At 52.5% G+C, this 25,048-nt stretch overlaps 1 protein-coding gene across 4 annotated transcripts in view; it reads right to left on the reverse strand.

Annotated features, from left to right (window-relative positions):
- LOC144719958 (uncharacterized) overlaps positions 1–9,789 on the reverse strand; it is a 53,315-nt gene extending 43,526 nt beyond the window's left edge. Inside the window, exon 1 of one of the 4 annotated variants that reach the window (XM_078596338.1) lies at positions 9,724–9,789. The gene's annotated coding sequence lies outside the window, so the exon portion shown is untranslated. The remainder of the gene's footprint in view (positions 1–9,723) is intronic. The other 3 variants (XM_078596337.1, XM_078596333.1, XM_078596339.1) reach the window with 3 other exon arrangements.
- Between the last annotated feature and the right edge of the window lie 15,259 nt (positions 9,790–25,048).

Consider the following 25,048-nt stretch of genomic DNA (forward strand, 5'->3'; position numbering starts at 1 on the left):
AAGCTTAATTAGATATTTTAGACGCGGTTTTGTGGAAATTAATTGAAGGTAGAGGGGTTACCAGCCCCTCGCACCCGTCCAGAGCCCCCATTTGACCGCTGTGGTGGTTACAAAAGCCATGAGGGGAATGGCCAATCTAGATTGGCCCTCCCCCCCACGACACTGCTCACCACAGCGTTGCCGTCCGGCACCAACGAGGAGGTAGGGGGTTGTTTTTGCCGCATACACACCTCACACACATACGCAACAACTACATTCACACACACCAACCCACCCTCTACATACACACACCCTCACACACATACCCAACCCCCCGTTTACACACACAATCAACCCACCTCCACATACACACACACACACACACCCAACCCCCAATTCACATTCACACACCAACCCCCCCTCCACATACACACCCTCACACACAAACCCAATCCACCATTCACACACACCAACCCACCCTCCACATACAAAAACCCTCACACAAATACCCATCCCCCATCCACACACACACAACAACACACTCTACACACACATATCCAACAAGCACATTCACACACACACCAATCCACCCTCCACAAACACACCCTCACACACATACGCAAGTCCCCATCCACACACCCACCAACCCACCCTCCACATACAAAACCCTCACAAATACCCATCCCCCATCCACACACACACAACAACACACTCTACACACACATATCCAAAAAGCACATTCACACACACACCAACCCACCCTCCTCCACATACACACACCCTCACACACATAGCCAACAACCACATTCACACACACCAACCCACCCTGCATACACCCTCACACACATACCCAACCCCCCATCCACACACACCAACCCACCCTCCACACACAAAGACAAAGGTCCCCCGTGTAGCCTTAACACACTGTAGGGGAAAGTGCTGTTAGCGAGTACCTACGAAGGCCGGAACGATACATGAGGGGGTCTGTGGCCAGGACCACGCCCGAACGCCTTTGTCTCCCCAGTGGCAATGCTTACTCATTTGAGGCTGAGTAGACCTAGGGGATGCCCGGGACCGGTTCAGATAATCGTCACCAGTGTAGGCCGTGAGCGGGAATCGAACCCGAGTCGTCAGGTTCGTAGCGCAGCGTAGCGCTAACCGCTACGCTACCGCTCCCCACATACACACACCCTCACACACACACACCAAACCTCCCATTCACACACACACACGAACCCATCCTCCCCATACACACACACACCCAACCCCCCATTCACACACACACACCAACCCACCCTCCACATACACACACCCTCACACACACCCAACCTCCCATTCGCACACACACACGAACCCATCCTCCCCATAAACACACACACCCACCTAACCCCCCATTCACACACACACACCAACCCACCCTCCACATACACACACCCTCACACACACACCCAACCCCCCATTCACACACACACACCAATCCATCCTCCCCATACACACACACCCACACACCCAACCCCCCATTCACACACACCCACCCTCTCACATACACACACCCTCACACACACCCAACCCCCCATTCACACACACACACACCCAACCTCCCATTCACAAACACACACACATCAACCCACCTCCACATAGACACACCCTCACACACACACCCCCAACCCCCCATTCACACACACACCAACCCACCCTCCCCTCACACACACCCTCACACCCCCCCCCCCCCCATTCACACCAACCCACCCTCCCCTTACAAACACCCTCACACACACACACACACCCAACCCCCCATTCACACACACACCCAACCCCCCATTCACACACACACCAACCCACCCTCCACATACACACACCCTCACACACGCACACCCAACCCCCCATTCACACACACACCAACCCACCCTCCCCTCACACACCCTCACACACACACACCCTCACACAGACACCCAACCCCCCATTCACACACACACCAATCCACCCTCCCCTTAAACACACCCTCACACACACACACACACACCCTCACACACACACACTCTCACACACACCAATCCACCCTCCCCTTAAACACACCCTCACACATACACACACACCCTCACACACACACCCCCATTCACACACACACACCCTCACACACAACCCCAACCCCCAATTCACACACACACCAATCCACCCTCCCCTTAAACACACCCTCCACATACACACACCCTCACACACACACCCCCAAACCCCCATTCACACACACACCAACCCACCCTCCCCTTACACACACCCTCACACACACACCAACCCACCCTCACACACGTACCCCACCCCCACATTCACCCACACCCCAACCCACCATCCACGCAAAGACAAAGCTCCCCCGTATAGCCTTGACAGACTGTTGGGGCAAGTGCTGTGAGCGAGAAGCACCGATGAAGGCCGGCACGGCAACACGAGGGGGTGCGTGGGTAGCACCACGCCCGGCCGCCTTTGTCTCCCTAACATACATCCCCAACAGCCATACACAGACACACGCGAGACACGGGAGACACAGACACACGCGAGACACGGGAGACACAGACACACGCGAGACACGGGAGACACAGACACACGCGAGACACGGGAGACACAGACACACGCGAGACACGGGAGACACAGACACACGTGAGACACGGGAGACACAGACACACGCGAGACACAGACACACGCGAGACACGGGAGACACAGACACACGCGAGACACGGGAGACACAGACACACGCGAGACACGGGAGACACAGACACACGCGAGACACGGGAGACACAGACACACGCGAGACACGGGAGACACAGACACACGCGATACACGGGAGACACAGACACACGCGAGACACGGGAGACACAGACACACGCGAGACACGGGAGACACAGACACACGCGAGACACGGGAGACAGACACACGCGAGACACGGGAGACACAGACACACGCGAGACACGGGAGACACAGACACACGCGAGACACGGGAGACACAGACACACGCGAGACACGGGAGACACAGACACACGCGAGACACGGGAGACACAGATACACGCGAGACACGGGAGACACATACACACGCGAGACACGGGAGACACAGACACACGCGAGACACGGGAGACACAGACACACGCGAGACACGGGAGACACAGACACACGCGAGACACGGGAGACACAGACACACGCGAGACACGGGAGACACAGACACACGCGAGACACGGGAGACACAGACACACGCGAGACACGGGAGACACAGACACACGCGAGACACGAGAGACACAGACACACGCGAGACACGGGAGACACAGACACACGCGAGACACGGGAGACACAGACACACGCGAGACACGGGAGACGCAGACACACGCGAGACACGGGAGACACAGACACACGCGAGACACGGGAGACACAGACACACGCGAGACACGGAAGACACAGACACACGCGAGACACGGGAGACAGACACACGCGAGACACGGGAGACACAGACACACGCGAGACACGGGAGACACAGACACACGCGAGACACGGGAGACACAGACACACGCGAGACAGACACAAACCAGACGAACGACAAACACGTCGAGATTCACGAGCGAGACAGACACAAACGACACGTCACACACACACACCCTCACTCTCACACACACCCTCACACACACACACACCCTCACTCACACACACACACCCTCACTCACACACACACCCTCACTCACACACACACCCTCACTCACACACACACCCTCACTCACACACACACCCTCACTCACACACCCTACCCCCCCATTCACACACACACACGCCCCCACCCTCACACACACACCAACCCACCCTCACACACACACACCCCTCACTCACACACACCAACCCACCCTCACACACACACACCCAACCCCCCATTCACACACACACACACCCAACCCCCCATTCACACACACACACCAACCCACCCTCTCCATACACACCCTCACACACACCAACCCACCCTCTCCATACACACCCTCTCACACACACACACCAACCCACCCTTTCCATACACACCCTCACACACACACACCCCTCACACACACACACCAACCCACCCTCTCCATACACACCCTCACACACACCAACCCACCCTCTCCCTACACACCCTCACACACACACACACACACCCTCACACACACATCAACCCACCCTCACACACCCAACCCCCCATTCACACACACACACCCACCCTCACACACACACACACACACCCACCCTCACACACACACCAACCCACCCTCACACACATACACCCAACCCCCCATTCACACACACACACCCACCCTCACACACACCCAACCCCCCATTCACACACACACCAACCCACCCTCCACATACACACACCCTCACACACACACACACCCAACCCCCCCATTCACACAAACACACACCAACCCACCCTTCACATACACACACCCTCATACACACACCCAACCTCCCATTCACACACACATCAACCCACCCTCCACACACACACACCCTCACACACACCCAACCCCCCATTCACACACACACATCAACCCACCCTCCCGATACACACAAACAGACAAAGATCCCCCGTATAGCCTTAACAGACTTTAGGGGCAAGTGCTGTTCGCGAGCACATACACACACCCTCACACACACTCACCCAGCTCCTCATTCACACACACACACCAACTCACCCTCTCCATACACTCCCTCCCTCACACACACACACCCAACCCCCCATTCATACACACATACACACCAAACCACTCTCCACATACACACACCCTCACACACACACTCCCTCACACACACCCTCACACACACTCACACCCAACCCCCCATTCACACACACACACCAACCCACCTCCACATACACACACCCTCACACACACACACCAACCCACCCTCACACACGTACCCAACCCCCACACTCACCCACACCCCAACCCACCCTCCACACAAAGACAAAGCTCCCCCATGTAGCCTTGACAGACTGTTGGGGCAAGTGCTGTGAGCGAGTAGCACCGATGAAGGCCGGCACGGCAACACGAGGGGGGCGTGGGTAGCACCACGCCCGGCCGCCTTTGTCTCCCTGACATACATCGCCAACAGCCATACACAGACACATGAGCGAGACAGACACAAACGACACGTCATACACACCCTCACTCACACACACACACCCTCACACACACACACCCTCACACACACCCACACCCTACCACCCATTCACACACACACACCCTCACTCACACACACACCCCCCCATTCACACACACACACACACACCCTACCCCCCATTCACACACACACCCTACCCCCCATTCACACACACATCCTACCCCCCATTCACACACACACCCACCCTCACACACACACACACCCAACCCCCCATTCACACACACACACACACCCTCACACACCAACCCACCCACACACACACACCCAACCCCCCATTCACACACACCCACCCTCACACACACCCACCCACCATCACACACACACCAACCCACCCTCACACACACACACCCAACCCCCCATTCACACACACACACCCAACCCCCCCCGCCATTCACACACACCCAACCCCCCCATTCACACACACACACACACACCCAACCCCCCATTCACACACACACCAACCCACCCTTCACATACACACACCCTCACACACACACACACCCTCACACACACACAACCTCCCATTCACACACACACACAACCCCCCATTCACACACACACACACCAACCCACCCTTCACATACACACACCCTCACACACCCAACCTCCCATTCACACACACACACACCCAACCTCCCATTCACGCACACACACACCCAACCTCCCATTCACACACATACACACCCAACCCCCCATTCACACACACACCAACCCACCCTCCACATACACACACCCTCACACAAACACAGCCAACCCCCCATTCACACACACACACACCAACCCACCCTCCACATACACACAACAACAACCGCCATTCGTCACTAAGTGGCGGTGACGTCACCACGACGCTTGTGCCAGGCCATGTGCACCTTGAGGCCACGTGAAGTGTCGAACGCCCACATACATACACCCTCACACACACACACCCTCAAACACACCCAACCCCCCATTCACACACACCAACCCACCCTCACACACGTACCCAACCCCCACACTCACCCACACCAACCCACCCTCCACACAAAGACAAAGCTCCCCCGTGTAGCCTTGACAGACTGTTGGGGCAAGTGCTGTGATCGCGTAGCACCGATGAAGGCCGGCACGGCAACACGAGGGGTGCGTGGGTAGCACCACGCCCGGCCGCCTTTGTCTCCCTAACATACATCCCCAACAGCCATACACAGACACACAAGAAAGACACGGGAGACACAGACACACGCGAGACAGACACAAACCAGACGAACGACAAACACGTCGAGACTCACGAGTGAGACAGACGCAAGACAGAGACACGTGTACACACAGACACGTGTACACACAGACACGTATACACACCACACAGACACGTGTACACACAGACACGTGTACACAGACACGTGTACACAGACACAAGTGTACACAGACACGTGTACACAGACACGTGTACACAGACACAAGTGTACACAGACACGTGTACACACCACACAGACACGTGTAGACACAGACACGTATACACACCACACAGACACGTGTACACACAGACACGTGTACACACCACACAGACACGTGTACACAGACACGTGTACACACCACACAGACACGTGTACACAGACACGTGTACACAGACACGTGTGTACACATACACGTGTGTACACAGACACAAACACGTGTGTACACAGACACAAACACGTGTACACAAACACGTGTACACAAACACGTGTACACAAACACGTGTACACAGACACAAGGGAGACAGACACAAGACAGACACAAGACAGAGACACAAGACAAACAGAGACACGTGTACACGCACCACACACACCACACAGACACGTGTAAACACACCACACACACCACACACACGATCAACCGGCTGTGACGTTCGTCAGTATCGATTACCCGTGTCAAAGGGCCGGAACCGGTTTACCCGTAACCCCCCCGCCCCCCGTGGGAGTTTCAGCCACGGCAGCAACGCGGACGGACAAACCGCACGGCGGTGCCAGTCACCGCGTGGTCAGACGCTGCCCTCTCGGTTAGAAGGCGCAAACCCCTCGCTCAATCGTTCGCTCACGACACTGCTGGCCGAAGGGGCCCCCCTTTCCGACGAGAGGGGGGCTCTTCAAGAGGGCACTTGGCCTCCTCTTCCACGCTGAGCGGTCGTGTTGGAATCGGTGGGTGGTTACTCCCCCCCAATCACCACACTGTGGTATGGTCGTCACATTCGTAGCGCTCGGTTGGACAGAGTTGTGGGAGTGGATTGAGAAAGTTTCTCCGTTGAAGTCAACCGGGAGATGGAACGGAATCGCCGGCCCCCCCTCTGGACGGTTCGCAAGGCCCAGGGCGGACTACCGTCCCTGACAGCAGCTCCCTTCGTCTATCCTTTTAAAAAACACCCCGTAACCGGTTTTGTTTCTTCTTCTCATGCGGTTACGGGGCATTGCAAACACGATGTTAGCCGCCACAACGCCGTAACAACAACAACAACTTACTGAGTAAAGGCCACGTCGACCAGCGTGAAGTATAAGCATGGTGTGTATACACGTGGCTGTGTGTGTACACGTGGCTGTGTGTGTGTACACGTGGCTGTGTGTGTGTACACGTGGCTGTGTGTGTGTACACGTGGTCAAACGAGTCCCACAACCCCCCCCCCCCCCATTGATCCTCCTCAACCAGCAGTGGAGTGACCGCGTGTGCCATAGGTGATGTGCCGTGAAGTGATGCTCGTTAAGCACGCGTGACGGTTCAAGTAGTTTGTGTGTACACGTGGGTGTGTGTACACGTGGGTGTGTGTGTGTACACGTGGGGTTTGTGTGTGTGTACACGTGTGTGTGTGTGTACACGTGTGTGTGTGTACACGTGGGGTTTGTGTGTGTGTACACGTGGGTGTTGTGTGTGTGTACACGTGGGTGTGTGTGTACACGTGTGTGTGTACACGTGGGGTTTGTGTGTGTGTACACGTGGGTGTTGTGTGTGTGTACACGTGGGTGTGTGTGTACACGTGTGTGTGTACACGTGGGTGTGTGTACACGTGGGGTTTGTGTGTGTGTACACGTGGGTGTGTGTGTGTGTACACGTGGGTGTTGTGTGTGTGTACACGTGTGTGTTTGTGTGTGTACACGTGGGTGTTGTGTGTGTACACGTGGGTGTTGTGCGTGTGTGTACACACACGTGTGTACACACACACACACACACGTGTACTCACCACAATTTAACACTTGACCACGATTGTTAGTACAGTATACTGTGGTATTTTAAAAGACGTGCTCTAGTGTCAATGTTTTAACTGCTGCAGTGTGCTGTGTTGTGTACACGTGTACACGACACTCCACGTGTACACGAACACGAGTACACAACGGCGTGTCCACATGCGTGCCAGGGCTCTATGTAATTAACGAAGATTTAACTTGCATTATAAAGTATTAAGAGCTTACGTTTCTCTGTATACGCTTGTGTACACATCCACGTGTACACATGTTTACGTAATTCATTAACATACTCGTCGTATCACGCGTATATTGCGTAAACTATATTGTTGCAGATGCCTACTGCGTGTGGAGTATTACGCCATGCCATGTACACACCCACACGTATACACATGGGTACACGTTGCTATGGAATTATGAAATATTCTATATTTAGCTTCACATTATTTACACATGTATACGTAGTGCGAAAACAAAACACGCGCAAAGCGATCACAGCACCCTGCGTGTACACACCCAACAACACCCACGTGTACACCCACCCACGTGTACACACACACAACACCCACGTGTACACACACACCAAACACCCACGTGTACACCCACCCACGTGTACACACACACACAACACCCACGTGTACACACACACACCAAACACCCACGTGTACACACACACACACCCAAAACCCACGTGTACACACACACACGTGTACACACAACAACAACCACGTGTACACCCACACACCCACGTGTACGCACACATCCACGCCCACGTGTACACACACACACCACGTGTACACACACACACACACCACGTGTACACACACACACACACACCACGTGTGCACACACACCACGTGTACACACACACCACGTGTACACACACACACCACGTGTACACACACACACGTGTACACACACACACGTGTACACACACACAACACGTGTACACACACACCCACGTGTACACACACACACACCACGTGTACACACACACACCACGTGTACACACACACCACGTGTACACACACACGTGTACACACACACACGCGTACACACACACGTGTACACACACACCACGTGTACACACACACACCACGTGTACACACACACGTGTACACACACACACGTGTACACACACACACCACGTGTACACACACACACCCACGTGTACACACACACACGTGTACACACACACCCACGTGTACACACACACCACGTGTACACACACCACGTGTACACACACACGTGTACACACACACCACGTGTACACACACACCACGTGTACACACACACACCACGTGTACACACACACACCACGTGTACACACACACACCACGTGTACACACACACACAACGTGTACACGCGCCGTCACGTTACCGTATCCCTGCGCGGCGCGGTGCACACGCGGGCGCCCCCGTCGGCCACTGCGCCGCATCGTGCTGCCCGCCCTCGTAGCCCCTCCCCCTCGTAGCCCCTCCCCTCGTAGCCCCCCCTCCCTCCCTCGTAGCCCCCCCTCCCTCCCTCGTAGCCCCCCTCTCCCTCGTAGCCCCCCCCTCTCCCTCGTAGCCCCCCCTCTCCCTCGTAGCCCCCCCCTCCCCTCTCCCTCGTAGCCCCCCCTCTCTCCCTCGTAGCCCCCCTCCCCCTCCCTCGTAGCCCCCCCTCTCTCCCTCGTAGCCCCCCTCCCCCTCACTCGTAGCCCCCCCTCCCTCGTAGCCCCCCCCTCCCTCCCTCGCAGCCCCCCTCCCTCGTAGCCCCGCTCCCCCTCCCTCGTAGCCCCCCCCTCCCTCCCTCGTAGCCGCCCTCCCTCGTAGCCCCCCTCCCTCCCTCGTAGCCCCCCTCCCCCTCCCTCGTAGCCCCCCTCCCTCGTAGCCCCCCTCCCCCTCTCCCTCGTAGCCCCCCTCCCCCGTAGCCCCCCCCTCTCCCTCGTAGCCCCCTCCCCCTCCCTCGTAGCCCCCCACCCTCGTAGCCCCCCTCCCCCTCCCTCGTAGCCCCCCTCCCCCTCCCTCGTAGCCCCCCCTCTCCCTCGTAGCCCCCCTCCCCCTCTCCCTCGTAGCCCCCCCCTCTGCCTCGTAGCCCCCCCACTCTCCCTCGTAGCCCCCCTCCCCCCTCTCCCTCGTAGCCCCCCCCTCTGCCTCGTAGCCCCCTCCCTCTCCCTCGTAGCCCCCTCCCTCCGCACACCGCTCCGCCCTCTCACCGCCCACTCCGCCCCTGCCCCCCCCTCCCCTCCGCGTGTCCACACACGCGGCCCCCGCCCCCCCCGCTTGTACGCGAGCTCCGGTAGACGCCGAATAGGAACGCGAATGCTATTCGCGACGCGCACTACTTCCACGCCGCGGAGGGATCCCTCCCCCTTACACCCCCCCCCCACTTACTCCGCGGTGATGAGGCTCGCGTTGAGTTTTTTTTTATTCGTGGGGATGCGCGGATTTTAGGAGGCGCACGATAGTGGTGGGGGTGGGGGTGGTGGGGGGGGGGTGGTGGTGGGGGGTGGTGGTGGGGGGTGGTGGTGGGGGGGGGGTCGTGGGGGGGGTGGTGGTGGGGGGGGTCGTGGGGGGGGGTGGTGGTGGGGGGGGGTGGCGGTGGGGGGGGCGGTGGGGGGGGGGTGATGGGGGGGTGATGGGGGGGGGTGATGGGGGTGGTGGGGGGGGTGGTGGGGGTGGCGGCGGGTGGTGGGGGGGGTGGTGGGGGGGGTGGTGGTGGGGGGGGGGTGGCGGCGGGTTGTGGGGGGGGGTGTTGGGGGGTGGGTGGTGGCGGGGGGAGGTGATGGGGGAGTGGCGGGGGGGGGGATTTGGTAGCGCGGTTGCGTTGCTGTCGCCACGTCTCTGCTCTATCAGAGACGGTGGAGCTGACGAGGAAGGAGAAGGAGGTGGAGCTGACGAGGAGAGGGGGAGGCCATGCGGGGAGATGAAAGGGGGGGGGTGTAGGAGAAGGCTTCCAGGCTGGGCCAAGTGCGCGATTATAGGGGAGAATACGCCCCCCCCCCCCGAGTGTGTGTGTCTACGTGTGTGTATACGTGTGTGTATACGTGTGTGTGTGTACGTGTGTGTGTCTACGTGTGTGTACGTGTATATACGTGTGTACGTGTGTGTGTACGTGTGTATACGTGTGTGTGTATACGTGTTTGGGTCTACGTGTGTGTATACGTGTGTGTGTATAAGTGTGTGTACGTGTGTGTTTCCGCGTGTGTACACGTGTGTGTGTACGTGTGTCGACTCAGCCTCAAATGAGTACCCGGTTCGGTGCGTAAAAATCATCGCCACTGGGGAGACAAAGGCGGCCCGGGGCGTGGTTGCTGCCCCCCCCCTCCCCCCCTCGTGTGTCGTTCCGGCTTTCATAGGTGCCGCTCGTCACAATCACTTGGCCCAACAGTCTGTTGAGGCTACACGGGGGACCTTTGCCTTTGTGTGCCACGCGCGTGCATGCGGGCAAGGGGAGCGGTGGCGCGGCGGTTAGCGCGCTGCGCACGCGAACCCCCCGGAGCCCGGCGCACGAGAAGTTGGCTTCATGGCTCGCTCATGGCCAACACCGGCGATGATGATGGTCATCTGAACCGGTCCCCTAGATCGACTCAGCCTCAAATGGGCTACCTGGTAAGATGCGTTAGAACGTCGCCACTGGGTAGAGACAAAGGCGGCCGGGTTGTGGTGTTGCCCTCCGCCACCTTGCGTGTCGTGCCAGCCTTACATTGGTGCTTGCTAACAGCACCTTGCCCCAATTAGTCTGTCAATGCCTTACGGGGGGGGGCAGGTATCCGTGTGCGCAGTGCCCATGGGAGCGGTGGCGCGTTGGTTAGCGCATCCTGCTACGAACCCGATGAATGAACCGCGGGCACCTAGGTGCATACGCATCAGCAATTGGGAGACAAAGGCGGCCGGGTGTGGTGCTGGCCACCCCTCCCCTCGTGTCTCATCGGTCGTCATAGGTGCTCGCTAACAGCACTTTGCCGCAACAGTCTGTCTGTTAAAGGTTGTTCTGGGTGGGGGGGGGTATTTGTGTAATTCGTCAAATACACGTTCACAAGCATGGGCATGCTGTGTGCATTGAGGGTTCAGTGGTGATTGTGTGAGTTCTCTGCGTGTGCAGTGCTATTGTGAGTGGGTTTGTGCGTCTTCATAATCCGTGACCTGCCAGCGAGCCATCGACGCTTCACGTGGCCTCAAAGTGCACCTAGCCTGGCACGGTGGTGACGTCACCAACACTTAGTGGCGACTGGCGGCTTTTGTTATAATCCATAACATGCACGCGTTGCGTGTGTGTGTGTACGTGTGTGATGATGACTATATCTTTTGTGTCTTTGTCTAGGTCTGTGTTTGAGCGCGCGCGTGTGTGTTTGTGAGTGTACAATTATATTCATGCACACTGTGTATGTTTGAGGATGTGTATGTGTGGCTTTGTATGAGTGGAAATGTGTGTTTGCGTCAAAGTGTGTGTATACAGTAATTTATCTACACACGCATGCACACAGTGCGTATGTGGGTACGTGTGTGTGTGGGTTTGTATAGAGGGTGTGTGTGTGTTGAGGGTGTGTGTACGTGAGTGGATGTGTACGTGTGTAGGGGTTTGTGAATGTGTGTGTTGACGTGAGTCGGTATGATAGCAGAGATCTCACTCCGAATCAGTCGGGCGGCAATATTCTTTCATTGTCTGCGTAACGCTGTGTGGAAGCTACCTGGTATGTCGCTCCACACGAAGCTTCGGGTCTTCTCGGCCACGGTAATGCCCTCCCTTCTCGATGCTTGTGAAACGTGGACCCCTCTAATGGAACATGTGCGCCCGTTAGAAACATTTTGGCTGGCCTACCCTAGATCCATCCTGGGTTTAACCAGGCTGGATTGTGTGAGGAGCTCACAAATCCTTAAAAGATCTGGACACATTCTCATCAGGGAGCTCCCCTGGCGGGTAAGGCTGCGTTGGCTGGGTCATGTCGCCCACATGCCCATCCACCGCATGCCCAAGCAGCTTCTGTTTGGACGTATAGAAGTGGCTAAACGGGCACGACATGGCCTGGAGAAGAGATGGACTGATGCGGTACACGAGGATGTGGAGCTGAGTGGACTTGCCGGAGACCGCTACCAGCGCTGTCAAGATCGGCCGCTGTGGAGGAGGATCGTGAAGGACGCTGCTGCTGCTGGGCAGTTGGAGGCAGTCGCCCTCCAGCAACAACGGAGGACAGATGAGCGACACTCACAACAATGACCAGAGCGCTGGGCAGATCAAATACAGCAAGTTGGCACAGTAGGGGGCACTGCTGGTGCATCTGCCAGTCAGTCAACCCATGGCACCTGGGTCTATCCTGTAACGTCCTGTCAGCGAGCCTTCGACACTGCACATGGCCTCCAAGTGCACCTGGCCTGGCACAAGCGCCGTAGTGACGCCACCGACGCCTCGTGGCGAACGGCGGCTGTTTTTGTTGAGTCGCTATGTGGGTATAATTTATCACCACTCTCAGCCGACTATGCACGTGGTGTATGTGTGTGTTTCCGTGAGTGGGTTTCCGTGTATGATGGTATGTGTGTACTAGGTTTATATGCGTGTGTATGATAATGTGTACGTGAATGCGTTTGTGTGCCAGTGTGCGTGATCGGTGTGTTTGAGAGTGGGATTGTGTTTGCATAATCTATTTCAGGCTGGCCTGCCTACGAGCCATCGTGGGCTTAACAAGGCAGGATTGTGTGAGGAGCTCACAAATCCTTGAAAGATCTGACAGGACACAGTCCCATCAATGAGCTCCTCCGACAGGCGAGACGGCGTCGGCTGGGTCATGTAGCCTGCATGCACATCCATCCAATGCCCAAGCAGCTTCTGTTTGTCCGGATAGAGGGGGCTAAACGGGTACGGCGTGAGCTAGAGAAGAGATGGACTGATGCGGTACAGGAAGATGTGGAGTTGAGTGGACTTGCGGATGACTGGTACCAGCACCAGCGGTGCCAAGATCGGCCTCTGTGGAGGAGGCTCGTGAAAGACGCTACTGGGCAGTTGCCCTCCAACAACAACGGAGGGCGGAGGAGCAATGCTCACAACAAGTGGAGCGCCGGGCGGCTAAAATGAATTTGGCACAGTAGGGGTCACAGGTGGTGCATCTCAGTCAACCCATGGCACCTGGGTCTGCCCCGTGACCTGTCAGCGATTCTTCGACACTTCACGTGGTCTCGGACTGCGCCTGGCCTGGCATAGGCGCCGTGGTGACCTCACCGCCACTTAGTGGCGAATGGCGGTTGTTGTTGCTATGAGCGAATGTGTAAATGCGTGTATTTGTGTGTGAGTGTGTATGTGGGGAACAATGGTGCAAAGAGTTTGATTCCTGCTCACTAGGTCGATTAAGCCTCAAAAGGCGGCCGGGCGTGATCCTGGCCACCCACTCCTCGTGTTCCGTGACGGCCTTCATAGGTTCTCGCTAACAGCACTTGCCCCAACAGTCTGTGAAAGCTACACGGGGGATCTTTGTTTTGCGTGTATATATGCGTGCGTGTGCATGTATGGATAAATATGTGTATTCACTGTCGTGTGTGCGTGAGGTGAAAACAACCCCATTCCTCCTCGGGGATGCTTGACGGTGACGCTGTGGTGAATGTGCCATGGGAGGAAGGGCAAATTTTTTTCTCTCATGGTGCTCGTAGTCAACACAGCGGCCAATGGGGGCTCTGGACGAGTGCGATGGGCTGATCACCACGACAAATTCAATTCATTTACCACTAAGGTGTCAAATATCAAACTAAGTTTGTGGCGGAGGCCCCAGGGGGACAGGAGTCTATTGCGTCTCCTGGCCAAACCCAATTTGGCAGAGCCAAGAGATTGAACCCAAACCCTCCAGAAACGGCAACAAACCACTGCGAGTGGCCTCGTGGAATGTTTGAACGCTCACTGCAGAGGAGAGGCTGCCACTCCTCTGTCTGGAGCTGGACCGGTACAGCCTGCCTCTCTGACACATTCAGGAGGTCCAGTGGACTGGCTCTGGCACCAGTCACCAAGTGGGGTGGACAGTCCTCTACTCGGGTTAGAAGACAGCCAAACAACAGGGAGTGGATCTTCTGAAAAAAATAATGAAGGGGCCGTGGGAGCGTGGCAGTGAGGTTTGCTGAGCATATCGGTGAGATATTGAGGAAGGAGAAATCCCTGAGCCCATAAAACATCATGGGGCAAAGTGGGGATGACCCTGCTGAGGCTTCGGTGCCTCAAATATTAGAAGCAATTCACCCCCTGTGAGTGGCTGGCTGAGGTGCTATCTGTTGAGGAAGTACAAAGGCGATACAAAGTCAGACCAGGAAAAGCGCTGGGCAGATATTATCTCCCAAGTGAACTGCTGAGGAAGTGTGATGTTTTTGTGCAGACTGCCCTTTGTGACATAATAACAGTCTGAACCACTGGACGGGTTTCGCAGGATTGGAAGGATGCCCTGGTGGAACCCTTTTTTAAGAAAGGGGACCACACAGACTATCCAATTTACAGGGGCATCTCCCTCCTCAGTGTGCCAGGAAAGGTTCTGGCAATGATTTTTCAACATCGCCTTGCCAGGCACGCTGAGGAGGCTTGCGGAGCCCCAATGTGGTTTCAGGCCAGGGCAATCCTGCACAGACGCAATAATATTCTGTCCGTCTGCTACAGAAGAAGTATAGAGAATTCCAACAGGAACTATATCTCTACTTTATTGACCTGTTCAATGCCTCTGATACCATGAATAGGCCTGGGATCTGTGTTGTTCTTCGTGATTTTAGAGCCTCAGACCGTCTGCTCATAATTATGAAGGACTTTCATGATGGTGGGCAGGCCCTGGTAAAGCTACGTGGCCGGGAGTCAGAGCCATTCCCTCTTCACCTTGGGGTGCGACAGGGATATCCTCTGGTGCCTACATTATTTAAGATTTTTCGACCACGTAGTTTGAGAAGCTTTCCATGGCTGTACCGGAGGAATCTCCATCTGGTACAGATATAATGGGAGGGTGATTGATGCCCGGGTGCTGTCAAGGGATGGCTCCCTATCGGTCAACCATGGTATGTATGCCGATCTGGTGATTGCTGTTCACTCAGAGAAGGAGTTGGAGGCACTGTTGCTTGACCTGGAGCGTGCGACTAAGAAGTGAGGCCTTACCATCAGCCCCTCCAAAACTAAGCACCTGCCTGAGTATTTTGTGTAATGAAACAGTTGGCGGGGCAGTTGTGGAGAGAGTGGAAAGGTTTCCGTACATGAGCAGTGTGCTTATGACCAGCTCTGATTTGACAGCAGAGGTCTCACTTCGAATCAGTCGAGTGGCAATATCTTTTAATTGGCTGTGTAACGCTTTGAGGAAGCTACCTGGTCTGTCGCTCCACACGGAGCTTCGGGTCTTCTCGGCCATGGTCATTCCCTCCTTTATGCATGTGAAACGTGCACCCCCTGAATAGGACATTTTCGCCTGTTACAAACATTCATGCTGGCCTACCTACGATCCATCCTCACTTTAATCAGGCTGAGTTGTGTGAGGAGCTCACATCCTTGAAATATCTGAACACAGTCCCATTGGTGAGTTTCTCCGGCGGGGGAGCCTGCTTTGGATGAATCATGTAGCCCATATTTCCCTTCTACGTGACTTTACCGAAAGAACCAATAATACAAAGAGCTATTGTTCACCCGAATAGAGGGGGATAAACGGGTGCGGTATGGGCTAGAGAAGAGATGGAATTATATGGTATGAGAGGATATGGAGCTGAGTGTACTTACACATAACTGATACCAGTGATGTCATGATTGGCCTCTGTGGAGGAGGCTCGTGAAGGACTCCCCCGGGCAGTTGGGGGTCGTCGCCCTTCAGCAACAACGGAGGACAGAGGAGCGACGCTCACAACAACGGGCGGAGCGCCAGGCGGATAAAACACAGCAAGTTGGCATAGTAGGGGGCACAGGTGGTGAATCTGCCAGTCATCTCAGTCAACCCATGACACCTGGGTCTGTCCCGTGAACTTCAAGTGACCTTATAGTGCACACAGCCTAGCACAAGCGCCGTGGTGACGTGACCACCAACTTCGTGGTGAATGGGGGTTGTTATGTGAGGAATATGTGTGTACATGTGTTAGTGTATATGCCATAGTGGGGAGCGGTGGCGCAGTGGTTAGCGTACTGTGCCTAGAACCAGGCGACCCCAATTCGATTGAATATAGGTGATGATTATCTGAACTAGTTCTGGGCCTCCCTTAGGTCGACTCAGCCTCAAATTAGTACTCGGTGCGGTGTCTAAATATCCGCACCGGGGAGACAAAGGCGGCCGGGCGCGGTGCTTGCCATCCATCATCTTGTGCGCCATACCGGTCTTATAAGGGGGCCGTCCATAAATGACGTCACACACCTGGGGGGGGGGTCAGACATTTGTGACGATGCGTGACGAGGGGGGTGGGGTTGAAAAAATGTGACGTCACATCAAAATGCGCAACTTTGAATAAATATAGACAACACGTTCTACTTAATTCAATAGACTTTTAAATAAATGTTTTCTCCTACAACATCGGAGTGCATGGCATATTAAATACGCACTACAATGACAATAGTTTAAAGCGATTTGAAGCATGTTTTATATTTTTTGGGGGGGGTCTGACTTTTTGTGACGCCGTGTGACGATGGGGGGGGACCAAAAATCGTCCAAAATCGCGTGACGTCATTTATGGACGGCCCCTATACCCTTGTGTGTTTATTCGTGATTGGTATCGTGTGTAGTGGTGTACGTGCGGGTGCGTGCGTGTGCCATTGCGTGTGTTGTCGCCTGCATATGTGTGGGGAGCGGTGGTGCAGCGGTTAGCGTGCTGAGGTATGAACCCTGCTTGCCCGGGTTCGATTCCCGCTCACGGCCAACACCGGTGACGATTATCTGAACCGGTCATGGGGCCTCCCCTAGGTCGACTCAGCCTCAAACGAGTACCCGGTGCGGTGTGTAGTAAACATCGCCACTGGGGGAGACAAAGGCGGCCGGGTGTGGTGCTGGCCCACCCACCCCCTCGTGTACCGTGCCGGCCTTCGTAGGTGCACTTGCCCCAACAGTCTGTTAAGGCTATACGGGGGATCTTTGTCTTTGAGTATACAGTACTGTATACGTGTGTGTGTTCCCATTTTCTATGGTTAAGGTTGTGTGTGTATGTAAAGTACTACAGTAATTGCTATTGTTCAGCTGCATATGTGTATGTAAAATTACGTGTGCATTAGTGATTGTTATCACTGCAGGCGTATTTCTAAGTATTTCTAAGTACGTATGTATTATATGTGTTGCTTTATGTCTGTTAATATGGTGCACGTGGTAATGTGTGTATGTGCGGATTGACGCGTGTGAATACGCTATTGCGGTGTTGCTGTGTGTTGGTGCGTATTCTAATTGGGGCAGAGGAGCGACGCTCACAACAACTAGCGGAGTGCTGGGTGGTTAAAACTAAGGGCTGAACGATTTTGGGAAAATATCTAATTGCGTTTTTCTGACAGATATTGCGATTTGATTTGCGATTACATTTTGTTAAAGTCAAGCTTCAGTTCAATATTCACTGTGTAATCGATTTAAAACATGTGATGGAGCATTACCACAAGATACCATCAAAATGTGAACTGCTCTAGAAATTCGAATGCAAGGATGAGAACTTAAAAGATATGAATTTCTTCCAGCAAGTATTTATTAGAATATTTTAATTGAAATATAACAATCAAAATAAAACAATTGTTAAGTTAAATAAAACAATTGCAATAAGAAAGTTATCGGACTTTTAAAATCGCAAACAATCGCAGCCTTTGCGATTTGCTAATCGTATTGTTTCAAATTGCGATTTCGATTTGAAATCGATTAATCGTTCATCCCGAGTTAAAACACAGGTGGCAACATCTGCCAGTCATCTCAATTCGCAACACACTCGCCTGTCCCTTGACCTCTTGCTTGGCAAGCCTTCGATGTTTCACATGACCTCCAGGTGCACCTATCCTGGCACGAAACGCCATGGCGACGTCGCAGCCACTTAGTGATGATTGGCGGTTGTTATTTATACCATTCACATATGTAAGCAACAACAACCGCTATGTATCACTAAGTGGCGGTGACGTAACCGCAGCGCTTGTGCCAGGCTTTGTGCACTTTGAGGCCACGTGAAGTGTCGAACGCCCGCTGGTAGGAGGCACGGGACAGAGCCATTTGTCATGGGTTGACTGTCTGAGATGATTCGCCGATGCACCAACTGTATCCCCTACTGTGCCTACTTGCTGTGATTTAGCCACCCTGCGCTCTACTCGTTGTTGTGAGCGTCGCTTTTCTGCCCTCTGTTGTAGCTGGAGCGCATTTGCCTCCAACTGCCCAGTAGCGTCCTTCACGAGCCTCCTCCACAGAGGGCGATCTTGATACCGCTGGTATCAGTCATTGGCAAGTCCACTTAGCTCCATATCCTCTCGTACCACATCATTCCATATATTATCTCGCCCGTGCTGCACCCGTTTCGCCCCCTCTATCTGGCCGAACAAAACCTGTTTGGGCATACAATGGCTGGGCATGCGGGCTACATGACCCAGCCAATGCAGCCTTTGCCTGCCGGAAGAGCTCACCGATGGGAATGTGCCCAGATCTGTGAAGGATTTGTGAGCTCAAACAATCCAGCCTGGTTAAATCCAGGATGGATCGTCGGCAGGCAAGCCTGAATGTTTCTCACCAGTGAAGATGTTCAATTCGGGGGGGGGGTCCAAGTTTCGCAAACATTGAGAAAAGAGGGCAGGACCATGGTCGAAAAGACCCAAAGTTTCGTGTGGAGCGCCAGACCAGGTAGCTTCTACACAGCAAGATCCGACCATGTCCGTCCAGGGCTCGCTGAGCTGCATTGGCTTCCGGTTGCTGAATGAATCCATTTTAAAGTCGCATTTATTACATACAAAGTGCTTGCCACAAATCAACCACAAAAGCTTGCTGATCTCGTCAAGGAACATACACCATCATGCAAGCTGTGGTCATCCTCGCAGCGGCTTCTGGCTGGCCATTGAACAAAGACGGTCACGGCATCGTGTGCTTTCGGATGCGCTTCTGCGGCCGTCTGGAATGCTCTTCCTTCCGATATTAGGAAGCCACTGGAGCTACGTACTTTTAAATGATCTCAATTGAAAAATAATGTCTTTAACACTGCCTTTTGTGTTTAGTTTGTTGTCCTTTCCCCGTACCTCCGATTAGCACAGTTGGCTACGTACGATGCTAAATAAGTTCAACATACATACATACAGCGTTACGCAGCCAATGAAAATATAATGCCCCTCGACTGATTCTGACTGAGACCTCTGCTGTCAAACTGGAGCTGGTCATAAGCACACTGCCCAGGTACGGAAACCTCTCCACTCACTCTACAACTGCCCCGCCAATAGGGAGTTAAGGGGTTGGAGTGTGTGATAACACAAAATTCCCACACAGGTGTTTACTTTTGGAGGGGCTGATGGAAAGGCCCCATCTCTTAGTCGCCCGCTCCAGGGTCAGCAGCAGCACTTCCAATTCTTCCTCTGAGTGAGCAGCAATCACCAGATCATCAGCATACATAACACGTTTTTCTTCTTGGTTCTTTCGGTAAAGTCACGTAGAAGGGAAGTAATAAAATAATAAAAATAAAACATAATAAAATAATTCTCACGACGTTTCGGCCACAACACAAGCAGCCGTCCTCAGGTGAAGACTAGGTCTGTCGGGGAGACAGCGTCTGAATGGTCTTCACCTACGTATGTATTTAAGGCCCTAGTTTGCAAGGGCATGAATGACTGCATCAAAGGATTTGTATCTAAATATATGTAAAATTAGCTCAAACCTCGCTTAAATCACGTGACTTACTGAACGTTCGTGAAAAAGAGCTTCATGGCTCATCGGATTTCTCCAGGAAAAATAAAGATTCAGAATTTACTTTCTCTGTGGCCACCCCTACTCTGAATCTCTCTCCTCCACGCCCCCTTTGAAAACAGACGCTGCTTCGTGCAGCTCAACTCTGTTATAGCTCCTTCCCCCTCTCGTCCCTCCAAACTCATAAACCAATAACAATTTGTTTTATTTTACCAGGTGAGGCGCCACTGAGTTGCTAAATTACTCTTTTTCAGACGCGACCTGGCAATCACAAATGCTGGCTCGACGAAGTGTCTTACCGTGTGGAAGCTTCTAGCAGTAGCCAAATACTCTAAACGCGTGTTTCTAAATGTGGAGGGGAAAACCCGGAGGACCCGGAGAAAAATCCACGTGACCACAGACCACAGGGAGAGAGACACGCAAACCCCAAATATACAGCGGGCGTCACTATCGGGATCGAACCCACGACCTCTTGTATACCAGGCGAGATAGTTAACATCTCGCCACCGTGGCGTCCTCATTACCGTCTCATCCCTGACACCTTGACCCGCTCTATCCTTCTCCTTTTACTCCCGTTTCTACATCGCGTTCCTTTCTTCCTGCTGCTCATCTTGAGCCGTGCGATCTTTGTCCATCATGGGGACTTCCGTCCCGGCATCCCTTCCCTGTCCTCTTTCCGTGCAGTAAGATCCTTGACCCCCCTTCCCCCGTAGTCTTCCAAAGGCAGGCATAGTGGTAGAGCATTCGATGCTCATTAAATGTATCAAGTAATCTGAAATCAGGAAAATCATGATGATGATAGGAAGACACATGAATAATTGAAATGAAATGGCAAACAAAAGATGTAATAATAAAAAACAACTCTGAAAACCCATTAAATAACAAGAGAAATCAGATACTGCAACACATAGATTACTGAAGTCATCAGAGTGAGCAGTTTGAGCACGAGAGAAGCACAAAGGAGGTTGGTGATTAGGAAATCACAAATAGCGGCCCTTCTTCTGTCGTGTGGCTGATGCAGCTGCACAGTCGGCACTGTGTCTAGGTTCGACGGAAACTTAAGGGCCAACGGAAAAAAACAAATACCAAGATTTTGAGTTTGCATGATAACAAAATGTAACCAGGGTATCTTTCGATTTATAAATGCGAACCCTACTCCCTCCCTTCGATGCTGCTAATCATGCATAATGCAAGGGCATATTATGACTTTAAAACTCCCCGCCCACCTCCTACGCATTCCACAAGTAATGACTAATCCCATATCTGCATTTCCCATAAATATGCAAAATTCCTCTTGATATGCTAATTATTTTGTCAAGGCGCTCTTCCCCCTCCAACCCAGCTTAAATATACGCCCCAAGCCTGGTGGTGTTTCATTCAGACGCTGTCTTTCCGACAGACCTGTTCATCACCTGAGGACGGCTGCTTGCGTTGTGGCCGAAACGTCGTGAGAATTATTTTATGATGTTTTATTTTTATTATTTTATTATTTCCCTTCTACGTGACTTTACCGAAAGAACCAAGAAGACAAGATATCTTCTTGAATAAATATATGTATATAGTAAGGATAGCCACACATTGCATGTACAAAGTGGCAGAGTCATGTCAATGTCAATGGTTTTTTCATACGGTGAAATAAATGAACACCGGAGGTGAACTTTTAGCGATTTTTTTCATTGCAAAATTAGCAATAACTTCTTCAAGTGTTGATTTTCACACAATCTCATTCTCAATAGAGAACAGTGCAAGGGAAGACAAAGGCGGCTTTGTTGTCTCATGGTTGATTGGAGACAGTTTTTTTTTTTACAGCTTTAGCTTCGAGAAAAAATGCCCCCCTTGACAATTCGTTCCCAAGATGGCAAGATACATCCTGAGAGCAAATGTAAGCATTCGGAAAGCTGCTGATCAGCTTGTCAGATATTTGGGCTTTGAGCATATATGCTAGTGTTTTTTTTTCTCTGCATACAAATGTAGGAACAACAGGAATTCCTCAGTGAATGATTTTTCAAGATCTGTCGAATATGCAGCAGCAAATTAATTGGCCCGCACAACAATTTCTTCTGGAAAGCGATCTACCTCCAAGGAAATATAATCGATCATTAAATCTGGTATATGCATTTCGCCGTTTTTTCCATCTGCACAATAAGTTGATCCATGATGCGATAGAAGCATTGGATACGGAATCTGTTACTTGAATTGTCCACGCAGAAATCAGTGCCACTTTTATGAGCAAATTATTTCCTTACTCATTGGTTATTTCGGTAAAGTCACGTAGTTATACATTATAAAATCAATTAAATCACGACGTTTCGATTGCCACACAAGCAAGCATCATCCGGTGTGAAAACTACAGCAAGAAGTGTTTAGCTGAAGTGGGAGAGGTGCTGCGGTAAGAGGTTATATAAGTAAGAGAGGGGGGAGGGCCAAGGGAGGGGGGGGGGGCGTTGCGTGGATGCTGCTGCTGGGCGGGGGGGGGGGAAGTGGGCAGGGCTGCAGTTTTCACACCTGATGACGATTGCTTGTGTTGCAATCGAAACGTCGTGATTTAATTTATTTCATATTTTATACCCACGTGACTTTACCGAAAGAACAAAAGAGTATGGATCCGTGCAGTCACGAAAACTTCAAATTTAGAATGGAATTGTTTCCTCTTTCGTGCACGACTCTCTTTATAGCCAGATGTTGTGAGACCTCTCGCCATTGTTGTTTCCAATACCTCAAACCTGGCACATCGTGTGTCTAGAAAGTGGTGCAACAATTTTCCACCTGACATGGAAAAGTCAGGATCGTCAATATTCTGAGATGGCGTTATATCAGCAAAAACAGGATCTCAAATCTGCAATGACTTCTGTCCTGAGTGCAGGATCACTGGCAGGCCTACGAGTAAAGTCAGCATCCGATGTTAGCTTTGGAGTCTCTGTGATATGCTTTCGGTCTTTCGGTAAAGTCACGGAGATAGCTTCAAGGGAAATAACAAATAACAACAAACTACGACGTTTCGATCGCAACACATCTTTACCGAAAGACCCAAGAATAGTAATTCCTGCAGTCACGAAAGCTTTAAGTCAGTCTCTGTGATTTTTTCCCACCACATCATCCGCTTCCAAAGGGGCATTAGCCAGCTCTTCACTTGATCTACCCTCTACGCACGAATGAGATTCTGCTTCAAGAACAACATCTTCACAAGGCTTGCTATTATAATTATCCAACTCTATCATTAATGGTGAGGATTCCATTGGAGGTTTTGCACTATCACTCTTCACATCCTTGTCCATGAACTTCAACACAGTTCCCTTGATCTCTTTCAATAATGCATCGTTTAAATTTCGATTTAAAGCTTTTGTGACTGCAGGGATTCATCTTCTTGGTTCTTTCGGTAAAGTCACGTAGAAGGGAAGTAATAAAATAATATAATAATATTATGTTTTATTTTTATTATTTTATTACTTCCCTTCTACGTGACTTTACCGAAAGAACCAAAAAAAATGCATCGTCTGTTCTCGTTTCTTCCTCTTCTCGTGTCCTGACTCGTGCTTTATTTCATATCCATCTGACACACTGGAAGATTAGGGAGGATGGGGTCACCTAAAAAAAAAAATTCCTAAAAAATATTGCTAAATTTCAATGTAAGAGATTACATATGAGTTTATGATTTGCAATACAAAAATACAAAAAGCAAGAGGCCAATAACAATATCTGAGCGGCGAGATCAAACATGACTATAAGACAGAGACTACTAAGAAAAGAAAATGCAATGATACGAGAATTCTATTAAGCATAGACCTAAGGGCTAAGGTGCTAAATGTATTTTTTTCTAATTTAGCCTAAAATAGCAGCCAAGTAGCCCGAGTCCCTGCCGCTTCTGAAATTAGCTCCATATATAAAAGGAAAAGTTGTGATTATGTGTCT

The sequence above is a fragment of the Lampetra planeri genome, chromosome 7 (genome assembly GCF_965212315.1).
Source record: "Lampetra planeri chromosome 7, kcLamPlan1.2.h2, whole genome shotgun sequence".
Lineage (NCBI taxonomy): Eukaryota > Metazoa > Chordata > Hyperoartia > Petromyzontiformes > Petromyzontidae > Lampetra > Lampetra planeri.